The sequence below is a fragment of the Acinonyx jubatus genome, chromosome A3 (assembly GCF_027475565.1).
Source record: "Acinonyx jubatus isolate Ajub_Pintada_27869175 chromosome A3, VMU_Ajub_asm_v1.0, whole genome shotgun sequence".
NCBI classification, from domain to species: Eukaryota; Metazoa; Chordata; class Mammalia; order Carnivora; family Felidae; genus Acinonyx; species Acinonyx jubatus.
The window spans coordinates 44,391,045-44,407,210 of record NC_069388.1 but is presented as its reverse complement, the minus strand read 5'-3'; the positions used below and the strand labels follow the sequence as shown (position 1 = coordinate 44,407,210).

Sequence of the window (16,166 nt, the reverse complement as noted above, 5' to 3'; positions counted from 1 at the left end):
AAACCACAATGAGATACCACCTCACACCTGTCAGAATGTCTAACGTTAACAACTCAGGCAACAACAGATGTTGGTGAGGATGCAGAGAAAAGAGGATCTCTTTTGCACTGCTGGTGGGAAGGCAAACTGGTGCAGCCACTCTGGAAAACAGTATGGAGGTTCCTCAAAAAATTAAAAATAGAACTACCCTACAACCTAGCAATCGCACTAGGCATTTATCCACGGGATACAGGTGTGCTGTTTTGAGGAGACACATGCACCCCAATGTTTATAGCAGCGCTATTGACAATAGCCAAAGTATGGAAAGAGCCCAAATGTCCATCGATGGATGAATGGATAAAGAAGATGTGATATATATATATATATATATATATATATATATATATATATACACACACACACACCCATCTATACACACACACACACACACACACACACACACACACACACACACAATGGAGTATTACTCGGCAATCAAAAAGAATGAAATCTTGCCATTTGCAACTATGTGGATGGAACTAGAGGGTATTAGGCTAAGCCTTGAAATTAGTCAGTCTAAGAAAGACAAATATTATATGATTTCACTCATATGAGGAATTTCAGATACAAAACAGATGAATACAAGGGAAGGGAAGCAAAAATAATATAAAAACAGGGAGGGGGACAATACAGAAGAGATTTTTTTTTTTTAGTTTTTTTTCTTACATTTATTTATTTTTGAGAGACAGAAAGAGACAGCGTGGGCAGGGGAGGGGCAGAGAGAGAGGCAGACACAGAATCAGAAGCAGGCTCCAGGCTCTGAGCTGTCAGCACAGATGCGGGGCTTGAACCCACAAACTGTGAGATCATGACCTGAGCCGAAGTCGCATGCCCAACTGATTGAGTCACCCAGGCGCCCCGAAGAGATTCTTAAATATAGAGAACAAACAGAGGGTTACTGGAGGGGTTGAGGGAGGGGGGGATGGGCTAAATGGGTAAGGGGCACTAAGGAATCTACTCCTGAAATCATTGTTGCACTACATGCTAACTTGGATGTAACTAAACAAACAAGCAAATAAATAAATAAATAAATAAATAATCTGCCTGGTTTTCAGTTCTGTGTCTCATACCAGCCTTCTGTCATCATTTGTGTCTCCCAGGGTTCCCTCTATAGGCACTTAAGTTGCAGCTCTTTCTGCTGTGCTCCAGTAAGCTTCGCAAAATAAGTTGTCATCTCTCATCCACCGGCATCTCCTCTCCAGTTTTATTTCTCCTTATGGGTAGATTTGTACATTTCTTTTCTTGTTTTGTTCTCATTTTATGGGGGTTTCAGGAGGGAGAACAGGTAAACTTGTATGTTCAGTCTGCCATATTCAACCAGAAGCCCCTAAATTATTTTTCAATATATTCATAAATGGCCAGCCTTCTCACCAACCTTTGATCCAAACTGGACCTAATGGAATCCTAATTCTGAAATAAATTTATTGGAAACTGCCTCTAGATTAGCCTGACTTATTTGTTCCCATGGATTTGGGGGTGCTTGGCATAATAATAAAAAAGAAGCTGCATTTATGAGTTTCATCATTTTTTGTTAGTGTGTTCCCTGTCCTCCCAAGGAAACAGAGCTTCGGGTAAGGATTAAGTGTTAATGTTTTATTTGGGAGGTATAACCCAAAAGCAGTCAGAGTAAGAGAAGGGGAATGGAAGTCCTAAAAGATGGGGAGCAATGCAGAATTATGCACTATGTGCACCTACTCCGTCCTGCAGGAGGTCTCTGGATGGGGTATATGGAGATACTGGGTCCTGGGACAGTCTATCAGAGGCAGGAGAAGGGGATTTATCTTTTCTGGCTCCCTCCTCTCCATAGAGAATTAGGTCCCCGCACTTCTGCCTCACATCACACAACCTCTTTGATAGTCGCTTGGGAAGCCAGATTCTATGGTCTGTGGCCCAGGGATTTATCCAAGTTTACAAATGGATGGAGGAGCTGGAACCCAGGTTCGGGGGGCGTGGTGGGGGGGATCGTGAGGCTGGGAGAGGCTAAGGTCGTGTGCCTCGGGGCTGGGGCATGCCATGCTGACCGTCTGAATGGATGGGCTCATTTTAGGAGCCAGAACATTCTGAGTTCTTCTTCAGGAATGTTTCAAAGTGGCACTAGGAAAAAGAGGCCCCTATTGTCTAAATACAAAACTACGAGGTGCATGTGCCTAGGGCTTCCCGTGACTTTTGACCTAGGGGGATGCCAGTCTGAGAGAAGGAAACCAACATACAGGGACAAGAAGCCGAATTCTGACGGGGTTTCAAATTCTGGCTCTGGGAGTCCCTGGCTCTGGTGCCAACAGCCCTGCCCCGGGTATAATTCTGTGGGACGTCCTGGTCTCTTCTGGGATTTCTCTGCATCTGAGCTGAGCTTCTGTCACATGCAGACAGAGGTTTCTGACTGATGATTATGACCAGGAAGAATATCAACAAAGCCTTTTAAAAAACCTTTTATCCACTAACAACTTGAAATAAATAGTTTTTTAAACCCTGAAATTAAAAATGGTTTTCCACTGCAACTATCTTTCTACTTAGAGTGCTATGGGCTGACCTGTTGCAATAAAGACCTAGGTTAGCTCTTTGGCCCTGTACGTAATTGGAGAAATCAGGGTGGGGTTATATCAGCTTATATATTAAACCCTTGCCAGGACTCCGGCAGCCTTGGATCCTGCATCTGGAAAGATCCACTTGCAGATCTGTCCAGAGGGCAATAATTGACCGAATGAACAGCCTTCTAGGGTGCACCATAGAGGGTTGAATTCAGGGGCCTGGCAAGCCCAGCAGATCCCTGGTGGAGAGTCTGTGTTAATATCCTGAATGAATCCTAGCTTTGTTCAATTATCACGTGCAGGAAGCCTACAGCTTGCAGGCGCCGCTTGTCAGCTGGGGCTGCTAGTGGCTGGGAACTAATCATTAAGCCTGCCACAGAGCAGAGAAGCCACCTCCCAGCAGCCTCGCGGCCTCCAGCGTGGTATATATTTTCCTATTTCACTTGGATTTGCTCCTAATGATTGAACTATAGATTATTAATGCTGCGAGCCTCCGGGATCCCAGCGTGACTGTGCTGGGTTCTATTCTGCCCTCGGAGCCTGCAGCACGTAGCCTGGCCTGGCAGACAGTGCTTCGGCAGCTGTCGGAGCCGCTGGGGCCAAGACAGTGCCGTGGGATCCAAACAGCGGCTCCTATTAGCAGCTGCGGGGGCATCGTTGGTGGCATTTGGTGCTCTCTTCTCCCCAAATTACCAGATAGAGGGAATAATAAGTCACAAAACACAGCTCAGAGTTTGCTGGGTGGGTGACAAAGAGTGTCTGTAGAGCAAAGGAAAGGTGTCTGGGGCCATGCTGGGGCTCTGCCATCTGTCGCTCGGCAGAGCTGTCCTGAGTGATTGCCGGGCAGCGTGCACACAGCCAGGTCTGGGGGTGCACAGGGCATGTGGCAGCACGACCCCAGGGCTCCTGCAGAAGCATAGCCCTGTGACCTTTTTGTGGAGTATGTCCTCCAGGGCAGGCTCTGAGCCACATCTTTCCTGTTCATCAGCTCGTGAGGCCTTCACCAAGAAGCAATTAGGAGCCCCCTTTCACAGGTAAGGGAAACAGAGGAATGGAGTGGCCTGGCAGGTGAGGCAGCACTGGCTGGCAAGGTCCAAAGGACCTCCCCTGGGTATGTCTTCTGAGGAGTGCACTCTCCCTTCGCATGTTAGCACCTCCGGTGAGAACCAGGAGAGTCCCTTTATGCCCCCGTAAGGTACCTGAGACCGGTGTGATGTCAGGAGCAGGGGCTGAACCAAGGATTGGTTGACATGGAGGTCATTCCCAAGGTGGCTGAAAGGGAGTGCCCAGTAGCCCTTGGAAACAGCAAAATCCTCTGCCTGAGTGCATGGCAGCCCAGTGAACTGTGAGGAGACAAGGCAGCACCAAACTTCAAGTGTAAATCTTAGTTTGCACCAGGCTGTCATAACAAAATACCACAGACTGGTATTAAACAACAAAAATGTATTTCTCACAGTTCTGGAGGCTGGAAGTTCAAGATCAGGGTGCCATGGTTTCCAGGTTTCGACGGTTGTTGGTTTCTGGCAAGACTTCTCCTGGTTTGCAGATGGCTGGCTGTCTTTTCATTGTGTCCTCACATGAAGGAGAGAGAGAGAGAGAGAGATCTCTCTTTTCCTCATCTTATAAGACTACAGTCCTACTAAATAAGGGTCACACCCTTATGACCTCATTTAACCTTCATTACCTCTTGAAGACCACATCTCCAGATAGTCACACTGGGGATTAGGGTTTCAACATATGAATTCTGGGGGGATATCATTCAGTCTATAGCACTGGGGTTATAGTGGGGTTATCAACTGGGAGAGACCAACAGAAAAGTTTAAACAGGGTAAGATTAGAGAACGATTCAGAGATGGTGGCTGGGGCGTGGGATATGGTGGTCTTTATAATACGAGGGGAGTGTTAAGCCATGTATTAGGTTGGAGATGTTATATAATATGTAATAAATGTGTTCTAAAATGTAAAAAAAAAATATTCAGTACTTTAAAGGTGTTGTCCCACTGACTTCTCACTTGCATTGTTTCTGATGAGGAATCTGTTGTCATTCTTGTATTTAGTTCTGTTTTCTCTTTTTGCTTTTCAGACTTTCATCATTGGTTTTGAGCAAATGTGACTGTGACACAACTTGGTGTAATGTTTTTCATGCTTGAGATTCACTGAGCTTCTTTGCTTTGTGAGTTTATAGTTTATATCAAATTTGAAAAAAAAAGTCATTAAATCTTCAGGCCATTTGAAGTTGTCCTATAGCTCACTGACACTCTGTTCATAGTTTTAAATTCTCATTTTTCTCTTTGCATACCATTTTGGGTAGTTTCAATCGTTATGTATTCAAGCTCACTACTCTTTTCTTCAGCAAGGTCTAATCTTCATTAATCCCATCCAATGTAGTTTTTCATCTCAGACATCATGGTTTTCATTTCTAGCAGTTTGATTTGGGTCTTACAGATACCTTCTATGTCTCTACTTAACTTTTTGAACATGTGCAACAGAACTATAGTAACTTTTAATATGCTTGTCTGTTAACTTTGACATTTGTGTCAGTTCTGGGTTGGTTTCAATTGATTGGTTTTCCTCTTCATGATAGGCTGTATTTTCCCACTTCTTTGGATGCCTGTTGGTTTTTCTCACTAGTGAGTGGAGACCATAGTGTGTACTCCACCCACTGCCCCATGAATCTGGAGCTTTTCCAAGCTGGCTTGTGGGAACAGGCCTGTGTATGCACCAGGTACTGTGACCTTTAATCCTTTTGAGTGGTTCTTTCTGAACTTTGGGTAGTTTCCTCATCTGCAAGCACTGCTGAGTACTCGACTGGATTCTCAAGGGGGGGTCCTCCCACAGGTCTCCATGGTGGTCTCTCTGCAGCTCTCTCCTCCCCAGGATCCTGTACTGAGAATTCCAACAACCTTGCCCCCGCTCCCTCTCCAGACTCACAGCTCCATTCCTTAATGCAGGGGTTCACTGGGTTCCACCCCTTTGCCTAGGCCCCCAAACTCTCTCAAGGCAGCAAATGTATTAAATGCAGGGTGCACCTTATGGGCTTCCAGTCTCTCAGAGTTCATTGTCTTTCATTGCCTTATATTCAGTATCTTTTATTTATTTTATTTTTTTTTACATTTTGTGCAGTTTTTAGTTGTTTCAAGTGAAAGGGTAAATCTACTTTCCAAATAATTTTTTCTCTATTTTATTTTATTTTTTACATGTTTTATTTGAGTATAAATATACTCAAATAAAGTATAAAGTATATACTTTATATAGTATACTCTATAAAGCATATACTTTATAAACTATAAAGACTTTTAAAAAAATGGAATGCCACAACATCTGCTCCTACAATTTTGGATAAGGGTTCATTGATCTGTGTATAATTAGGGCGAAGTTCATCCTTATTGACACTGGCATAAACCCAAATTTGAAAATTTTTATTTATTTAGTTTTTAATATTTATTTACTTTTGAGAGAGACAGGGGAGGGGCAGAGGGAGAGAGGGAGGCTCCAGGCTCCACAATGTCAGCACAGAGCCCGATGCAGGGCTTGAACCCAAAACCGTGATATCATGACCTGAGCTGAAGTCAGATGCTTCACCGACTGAACCATGCAGGTACCTCTGGGGCATAAACCCACATTTTAAGTGGTCTTCTTGATCAGTCTGCAATCTGGGGGACAGACTTCTGGTAAGTTTGATTAGCTCGTTATTGGAGATATTGTAGACTAGCTCAGCCAGCTGTATCTCAGACCCTTCGTAGCATGACTTACCTAAACTATCACAGGCAGGAAAGTGAAAGACTATGTTCCACAAATAGTGGAAACTTGGGTTCTACATGGGACTGGGTCTAGAGTCTGGGTTCTATGTGGGTCAAGCTTCCTCCAAAGAGACACCTTCATGTAAGACTTGAAGGTGGATGTGAACACCATGAAGTGGAGACCCTGCTTCCACTATTCCCCTTGGTTTTCCTGCCAAGCCTGGTTATGGTGTTGTTTCACATTAGCTGTAGCAGAATCATATAGGCAGTAAAAAGGCAGGACTTAGGGTACCCATTTTGCTGATGTAGACTGTGGCAGAGGGTATGGCCATGGAGCTGGTCCTCACTGTGGCAGAAGTCGGCCAGGTATGCAAAGCCATTTTCTAAAACTTTCCTGGAAGTCAGATTAAAGCCTTCTCTAGCCCATTTAAGAAATTTTTATAAACTACCCACAACTAGCAGTACCTTGCTTCCTGTCTGAACCAGCCAGACAGGATTCTGTTGTCTGCAACTGAACTCTGATAGGTTAATCATTGTATATATTCATAATGAGGCTGGCAAGGAGCCTGTCTGAGGTGTAGGAGACATTGGCTCTGCCATTTCCAGGTTCACTCATGCATGCTTTACCAGGATTTTCAACTTGTGGTTTCTTTGGACGAGTTCTTTTAAATGATCTTGTCCATTTTGTGGAGGTTGGTTTAGTTAAAACCATATAGTATCTGTAAATCCACAGAACCAGATACACAAAAGCTATAGTCCATTCCCAAGTTTGCTAATAAGGTTGATCCCTCTATGTCATGACATCTCCCTGCAGCTCTGGCTGTGTTGAGTCCATGTAGGGCACACATCTGTCTTTCACCTAGCCCAAGAGGATGCCGCTCGGTATCTGTGCTTCAAATACTAATAAAGTTTGATTCCTCTCTATTAAAAAAAAAATAAGGGGCACCTGGGTGGCTCAGTTGGTAAGGCGTCGACTTAGGCTCAGGTCATGATCTCACAGTTCGTAGGCTTGAGCCCCGCGTTGGGCTCTGTGCTGACAGCTCAGATCCTGGAGCCTGCTTCGGATTCTGTGTCTCCCTTTCTATCTGCCCCTCCCCTGCTCAAAATCTCTCTCTCTCTCTTTCTCTCAAAAATAATCATAAAAATAAGTGAAAAAATAAAAACACGAATAGAGGTTCTAATATTTTCTTCCTACACACATGAATTATTATCTCGGACATCTTCTGCAGTATTTTGTTAGAGAAGAAAAATTATCTTCATGTTCCATGCAAGTGCTTTCTCTAAAGGATGTCTCTGCACAATGGAAAACGTATTCCTCTTGTCCCTGTATAAAGGGATTCTAGAGTCAAGGGACTGTAGTTCCAGTGTTATTGACACTAATATTTTGGTTGTGACCCATGGCAAGCCCTGCCACTATGGGTTTCTCATTTCTGAGGTGAGTGCGCTGGTCTGTAGTGAAGGTCTTTCTGAGCACCTAGGTTCCAAGAGTGGCAAGTTGTGCTGTCTATGAAGTCGTGTATGTCTTAATTCTAGGAGCTAGTGGCAGTGATCCTTCAGCTCTTCTCATCTCAAATAGCTTCCTCATCTGAAACATGCTCTAGGCAGTGGGATTAGGTATGGGTTTTGTATTCTATTTAGCTTGTAAAATATTTTTCTAAATTTTCTTTTTTTAATTTTAAATTTTTATTTTAAGTTTATTTATTTTGAGAGTGTGTGAGCAGGGGAGGGGCAGAGAGAGCAGGAAAAACAGAATCCCAAACAGGCTCTGCACTGTCAGTGCAGCGTCCAACACAGGACTCGAACTCACGAACTGTGGGACCATGACCTGAACAGAAGTCAAGAGTTGGATGTTTAACAAATGAGCCACCCAGGCACCCCTCTAAATTTTCTATGATAAGCATGTGTTGGTTTTGTAATGGAAAATACTAAAAAGTAAACAAATATGTACAAAATAATCCTTAAAAAGAAACATAAAAAGATCCAGGCTTAGAAGGAAAGGAATGAGAATGTTTCATGCATGATGGCTCCATGCTGGCCAGTTGGCTTCAAAGCATCTTTTTGCAATTGTTAGTTTGCCATAAAAAATTCAGGAAGACAGGCCAGTTTCTTCTCATGGTTCAGTAGAGTGAAAACATGATTTCTGAAATGTATTTATTTTAACAATTCCAGTAACAATAGAAGAACTCAGTTGCTTCCTGGAGCTTAGTAAAGAGGCATTTAACTAAAGCAATTTAGTAGCCTTGTAGATAACCACTGGCTCACCTGCTATTATTTTATGCTCATAAATAATAACCTTGGACCAACATGCTGCCAGATAAGGAGAAGGAAATCTATGAAGAACTTTAACTCCTGCAGCAAAATTTTGAAAAGTAAAGTGACATTACAAAGATGCTCAGAGGGACAGAAGTCAGTTCTGAACATACCAATCAGATCCCTTGAACCCCAAACCAAGACCTGCAATCTGATAACATGATAGGATGTTCGTAATTGAGACTGTCATGCATACCTAGTAAGGAAGTGGCAGGCTGGCTGGGGCTTGGCCAGCTGGGCTGTCCACAATAATAAATGGGTAGGAAGGACATATGTGGTGCCCCTTGCTTTGCCCAAACTGTGACCAAATACCCCAAAGAGTTTGCCTGCTTTATCCCTTCTCCCATGCTGCCATCTCTCTCCATCTGTTCACCTTTGGCATGTGATCTGGGGAGAATTTTCTGCCCAGTTGAACACAGGGCAGAAGCTGGTATAGACAGAAATCACTTCCTCCTTCTACTTACTGGGCCTTCACTGAGCACCCATTGTTAGTACCATATCTGTACGTCAGGGGCTCACAACCAAATGGGGCTGGTGATTACCATTTTAGGAAAGGATTTCCACAGATAGGCCCAACACTGCCAATTACAAATTCCATGAATGTGACTGGTCTACAGTATCACTGTCCAACAACTTTTTGCAATGATGGAAATCATGTATTCTGTGCTGTGCAGTGTGGTAGCCACTAGCCACATGTGAAATACAGTAGGTATGACTGCAGTACTAAACTTTTAATTGTACTTAATCCTTTTACCCATAAAATTTAAATAGTCACATCTGACAATTGTCTATCCTTTTGGAAGGTGCGCGTCTAAGGTGTCTGAGACTCTTGACAATGTGTGGAACAATTTTCCAAAGCAATTTTTGAAACTACATTATATTAGATTCTCCACCTTCTTTGTAATTCAAATAATCCATAGCTTCAATTTTAAATGATATTCCAAACCTATTTGGTTGCTTTTGGTACAAGTGGTTTGAAATGAAATGTCTTTAAGTGTTGCTAATATAGAAACATCGGATCCATTCCTTTACTATAAAGTACCCTGGGAGGTACGCTATTGAGTCCAGTCTTCATACATTACTGATTGAATTACTGATTGAAAGCACCTGATTTCACACTTATTTAATTCTTGATAATGACCTCTCCCTGAGACATTTTGTCCCCCTGAGACAAAGAATATGAAATCTCATAGGTGCCTCCAAATACATAATTTTAAAAATAAAATATAGCAAGTGTATACATTAATTCAATTTGAAAACATTTGTTAACTTGAATTTTTAAAAGAAACACTAAATTTTCCTAGATTTACAATAATTTTGGAGGGATAAGGAATATTGCATAAAAGGCTGAAAGTATCTTCCTTTCCATAAAGGCTAATATAGACTTGTAGCAAACACGAACCCTTGAACTAAATTACAATACAACACTTTGCACTTTTATTGTACTTTACATTTTAAAATACATTCACATCACCATCTACTTTACCTTGTGATGTGGGAAAATTTATCATAAATAATATCTCTACTTCATAGATGAGGAAATTGATGCTCAGTGAGGTAAGATGGCTTGCCCAAGTTCACAGAGCTAATAAGCATCAGTGCAAGAATTGAACCTTCTGTCCTAGCCTAGTGTCCTTTGCACTCTAAGGAAAGAGGAGTAACAATTCACTTGTAAGCACTGTCAGAATTTTGAACTAAATTCTCTTAGAATATATACCAAGACCACACAGGTACAGCATGGCAAAGATGGTGGCCAGCGGAGTGGCTATGGAGTAGGGGCTACAGATAACTTGTAGATGGCTGTGGTGACCTTTCCACAAGACATTTCCTTGTTTTTATAAAGCTTGGTGAAAAGTTTGAATTTTTTTATTTTTTATTTTTCATTTTTTTAATGTTTATTCAGTTTTGAGAGACAGAGACAGAGTGTGAGCAGGGGAGGGGCAGAGACAGAGGGAGACACAGAATCTGAAGCAGGCTCCAGGCTCTGAGCTGTCATCACAGAGCCCGATATGGGGCTCGCATTCACGAACTATGAGATCATGACCTGAGCAGAAGTTGGCTGCTTAACTGACTAAGCCACGCTGGTGCCCCAAAAGTTTGAATTTTTAAATAATATTGTATATTTAAATAATAATGTGGTCTAACAGACATGTATGTGAGTTATGTCTTACACTTTGCGAGATGTATTCATGTACAGTTCATATGCGGCACAGTCTTTTGGCATGCAGGGTCATCCCTGCACTGAAATTTGTCTCCCCAGGTATTAATATGTCATTTAAATATACACATTTCCTTTCAGATAACAAAAGCACTGGTTTTCTTTTATAGTAGGGAGACTGTAAAGTTCTTTTGTTTTATGAGGTAATAATGGCCATTCGAAAGGGGTGCTACAAGGACTGTGGGAGTTCACATTGAACAAGCTGGGTACAGAGATCTGATAGAGTGATCCATTAATAAATGTGAGCTCCCACACCTCATTTCCCATGCTAGATTGATGTTAATGGGTACGAGTTTGCTGGCTTTAAAGTCTCATGAATAAAAGCCTTTAACATTAAAAAAATCTTGGCCATGAGAAGGGGTACTCACTTCTCTTCTATTCATTCACAGGCAGTACCCTCAAGGCAAAGATTCTAACTAACATGAATGAGACTGCAGCACTTGAAATAATAATTTATACCTTCCCATGAAAACCTAAGAGCTTTACCCCTAAGGTCAGGAACAAGACAAGGATGTCCACTCCCACCACTTTTATTCAACATAGTAGTGGGAAGTCCTAACCACAGCAATCAGACAAGAAAAGGAATAAAAGGCATACAATTGGTAAGGAAGAACTAAAACTTTTACTATTTACAGATGACAGGATACTATATAGAGAAATCCTTAAAGACTACACCAAAAAACTGCCAGAACTGATAAATGAATTCAGTAAAGTCACAGGATATAAAATTAATGTATAGAAATCTGTTGCATTTCTATACACCAATAATGGAGTAGCAGTAAAAGAAATTAAGAAAGCAATCCAATTTATAATTGCACCCAAAATAATAAAATACCTAGGAATAAACTTAACCAAGGAGGTGAAAGACCTGTGCTCTGAAAATGCTGATGAAAGATATTGAAGAGGACACAAACCAACAGAAAGATATTCCATGCTCATGATTTGCGACAACCAATATCGTTAAAATGTTCATACTACCTAAAGCAATCCCTACCCAAACAACAACAACATTTTTCACAGAAGTAGAATAATCCTAAAATTTGTATGGAACCACAAAAGATCCCAAATAGCCAAAGCAATCTTGAAAAAGAACAAAACTGAAGGTATCACAATCCCAGATTTCAATATATAGTACAAAGCTGTAGTAATCAAAATGGTACGGTACTGCACAAAAATAGACCCACAGACCAATAGAACAGAATAGACAGCCCAGAAATAAATCCCTCCTTTTATGGTCAGTTAATCTATGACGGGAGGCAAGAATATGCAATGGGAAAAAGATAGTCTCTTCAACATAATGTAGGGAAACTGGACAGCTACATGCAAAAGAATGAAACTGGACCATTTTCTTACACCATACACAAAAATAAACTCAAAATGGATTAAAGACTGGGGGCCTTTGGGTGGCTTAGTCAGTTAAAAGTCTGACTTCAGTTCAGGTAATGATCTCGAGGTTCGTGAGTTTGAGCCCCATGTCAGGCTCTGTGCTGACAGCTCAGAGCCTGGAGCCTGCTTCAGATTCTGTGTCTCCTTCTCTCTCTGCCCCTCCCCTGCTCATGCTGTATCTCTCAAAAATAAATAAACATTAAGAAATTTTTTTAAAAAAATGGATTAAAGACCTAAATTTAAGACCTGACACCATAAAATTCCTAGAAGAAAACATAGGTAGTAATCTACTTGACATCAGCTATAGAAACATTTTTCTAGATACGTCTCCTTTGTCAAGGGTAACAAAAGCAAAATTAAACTATTGGGATTACAGCAAAATAAAAAAAAAAACTTTTGCACAGTGAAGGGAACCATCAAAAAATAAACATCAACAAAATAAAAAGGCAACTTACTGAATGGGGGGAGCTATTTGCAAATGATATATTTGATAAGGGATTAATATCCAAAATATATAAAGAACTTATACTCAACACAAAAAAAATCCAATTAAAAAGTGGGCAGAGGACATGAACAGACATTTTTTTTGAACAGACATTTTTATAAAGAAGACATACAGATGGCCAACAGACATGAAAAAATGCTCAATATCACTCATCATCAGGGAAGTGCAAATCAAAACCACAAGGAGATATCACCTCACACCTGTCAGAATGGCTACAATAAAAAAAAAGTCAAGAAACAGGGGCACCTGGGTGGCTCAGTTGGTTGGGTGTCCAACTTTTGATTTCAGCTCAGGTCATGATCTTGTGTTTTGTGGGATGGGCCACACGTTGGCACAGAGCCTCCTTGGGATTCTCTCTCCCCCATTCCCACTCTCTCTCTCTCCCAAAATAAATAAACGTTTTTTTAAAAGCCAAATAATAACAAGTGTTGGCAAGGATATGGAGAAAAAGGAACCCTCAGGTATTACTGGTGGGAATGCAAGCTGGTGTGGCCACTGTGGAAAACAGTACAGAGGTTCCTCAAGAAATTAAAAACAGAATTATCATATGACCCAGCAATTCGACTATTGGGTATTTACCCAAAGAAAATAAAAACACTGACTTGAAAAGATATACATACCCTTACATTTAGTGAAGCATTATTTACAATAGCTAAGATATAGAAGCAACCTATGTCCATCCATAGATGAATGGATAAATATGTGTTACATATATGTACAATGGAAGTAATGGGGATGCAATATACAACACAGAGAATACAGTCAATAATATTGTAATAACTTTGTATGGTGACAGACGGTAACTAGACTTAGTGTGGGGATGCTTTCATAACGTACAGAAATATCGAATCACTATGATGTACCCCTGAAACTAATAGGATATTGTATGTCAGTTGTACTTCAATAATAATGAAAAAAGCTCCATACTTTACACAAAGCTCTATGATGTTCATTACTTTTAACATTCATTCTTGACTATGTGAATGGGTGTTATTTTTCCTTCACATTATAATTTTTGTCATGCATATGTAAAGGGATGTCTGTTGGCTATAATTTTAGGATGGTTCAAACAAATCTCGCCTTTCATCCCAGGAAGGGTTAATTCTATGCGAATGTCACAGTGGGAAGGAGAGAAGTGGTATATACTAGAAAAAAACAAAAACAAAAACCCTAGTCAGAGCAATATTACGAATGAAAATGGACATATATTGTGTCACATGGAATTTGGTCCCCACATTGGTCTATAGCTCCAAACCTAAGACTGACTGTCTCAGTAACAAGGGATGTTCAAAAATGTGGGTTCAGCTTCACAGGCTATGTGATCGTATGAGAAACAGCACTGGGCAGGGAGCTGCCTGTTAGAGCAAGGGGGACAGGAGATGAACTGTGAGGAGCCCTGGACGGAGCGTGTGGGCACGGCCATTTGAAATCACCTTTAAGAGGGTGGAGAAAAGGACTAATTAAATGACCGGGAAGCAAAATGAAGAGAACGGACTGATTTCAGCAAATCATCTGAAAAAATAATCGTACTTATAAGGCTATCAAATGGAACTGCCATTTGCTGAAATGAAACAGACAAGCAGGAACACTTTAAGCAGTCCACAGAAAGGCAGGCGGGTGACTTGGTAAGTGGCCAACAGGAAAGTTTGCATTTTGGAAGAATGATTATCCAGCAATTTTTAGGTACATAGAAAGAAAAAATTGACAAGCTGCAGTGGGCAGTCATATTTCAAGGAATTCTGATAAGTCCGGAAAAATGGGCACCTAGAATTTAGTGTGTGACTTTCTGCTGGACACAGCACGAGGCCACTGACTACGGAGGGACAGAAAAACATTTAAGTCATGCTTAAATGACTCTAATTGGAGCCTAATAAGTGAGTCAGGGGACAATGCGCATTGGCAGCGCCCTGCTTTACAGCTTCGGAGACAGAGACTGCGCAAGGCAGCTTTCCTGAGGGAGTAAGTTCGGGAGCTTCATAGTTCAAAAGGTAATGGCAGCCTTTTAAAGGGCTTGCTCAAATCCCATTTAGAATATTGTGCACAGCGGCACTTACCCACTAAAAATAGGCCATTCGAGTGTTCGGGGAAGTGTGGCGGGCGGCGGTGCTCACTGGAGGAGAGGGCCATGTGAGGGCAGCCTTTGAGAGCCGAGCATGTTAAGATGTGAAAAGAGGTGATTTAATCAAGGTTTGCGAGCATCTGATGGGCTCACACAAAGAAGCTAGGGCAAGACCTGTTCACGCCGTGAGGAAAAAAGGATGCTACAGGCTGTTAATTAATGCTGGAGGGTGGGGGGGGGTGGTTCGGTAGGCAAGACCTTGTTTTTGCAGGGCCATCCAGAAGTGTGGTAAATGAAGATGAGGCAGTTAAGAAAGAAGGCATGGGACATGCCTTCTTAGAGCCCCGCAGCAGAGACTTCTGGGGAAGCAGCCTCAGCCTTGCCTTTCCCCTCCATCCCGAGTCCCCCTTTTGTGACTGCTCACCACCCTCATGGAAGCTCCTTCTCCCTGCCGTGTCCTGAGGGAGGAACACTATCAGCAGGGTGCTCATTCTAAACACCATCACGGGACTCAGCAGGCAGGGGACTGCGAGGCTTGCACATGCAACACTGCAGGGCACAAGTGCTCATAAGGGGAAGAGTACATTCTAGTCACACATTTGTGACATGACTTTGACTGCTGAAATGAGCTCCATTCTTTCTCCAAAGTAGTAAAGCAATCAACTGATGAATTTATATCTCTGTCTCATACACACACATACGTGTACACACAGGCACACTCACGTACACACACAATCACTGGTGGTGGATTTGTTCTCTTCATTGTTAATGGTTTGTAATGGCACTCCAAGCTGAAAACAAAGAATAAAGTATAGGTGGAATCCAAGCCAGCCTGGGCCCCAGACCCTCAGCTGCACCGCCGTCCTGTGGCAGCTGTCCAACCGTGTATCATGGTGGGTGACTGCTCAGCCTCGTGCCTCCAAATGGCTCTAAGCAAGCCGCTCCACAGGCAGCCAGAGTCACTGCTTTGTGAGGCCTCGACTGCTATAGCATCTGGCCCTGTGGCTGCCACCATTCCCTCTGGCACTGCCAGTGCCCGCTCTGTGTTGGCCCTTGTTGGGGGTGAGAATAGGTTGGGGAAGTGGAGAGAAAGGATCCTGAGAGTTTCTTTGGACCCAAGGAGGAACCTGATCTTGACATCATGTCTGTCTTGCAGAAGACAGAGTGACTGGTTGACAATCAGCTCCCCCAGCACGGAGGATGGTGCTCCCACATTCAGTAGACGGAAACTGGCCTGGATTGGAACAAGAGATATTGCTGCTGCTGTCGAGGTCAGGGAAACAATCGGTAATCATACTGCGGCCAAAATAAGCTAAACCATTTGCCCTGCCTGCTTGCAAAGAGCCTTGCCAGTCTGTCTGACAACAGACAGGGCAGGCAG

At 42.3% G+C, this 16,166-nt stretch overlaps 1 protein-coding gene across 6 annotated transcripts in view; it reads right to left on the bottom strand.

Moving 5' to 3' along the window:
• Positions 1-16,166, bottom strand: part of CFAP61 (cilia and flagella associated protein 61) — a 278,182-nt gene that overhangs the window by 32,311 nt on the left and 229,705 nt on the right. Inside the window, exon 26 of one of the 6 annotated variants that reach the window (XR_008289225.1) lies at positions 4,022-4,139. The exons of the other annotated variants lie outside the window; for them this stretch is intronic. The gene's annotated coding sequence lies outside the window, so the exon portion shown is untranslated. The remainder of the gene's footprint in view (positions 1-4,021; positions 4,140-16,166) is intronic. 6 annotated transcript variants of the gene reach the window in all.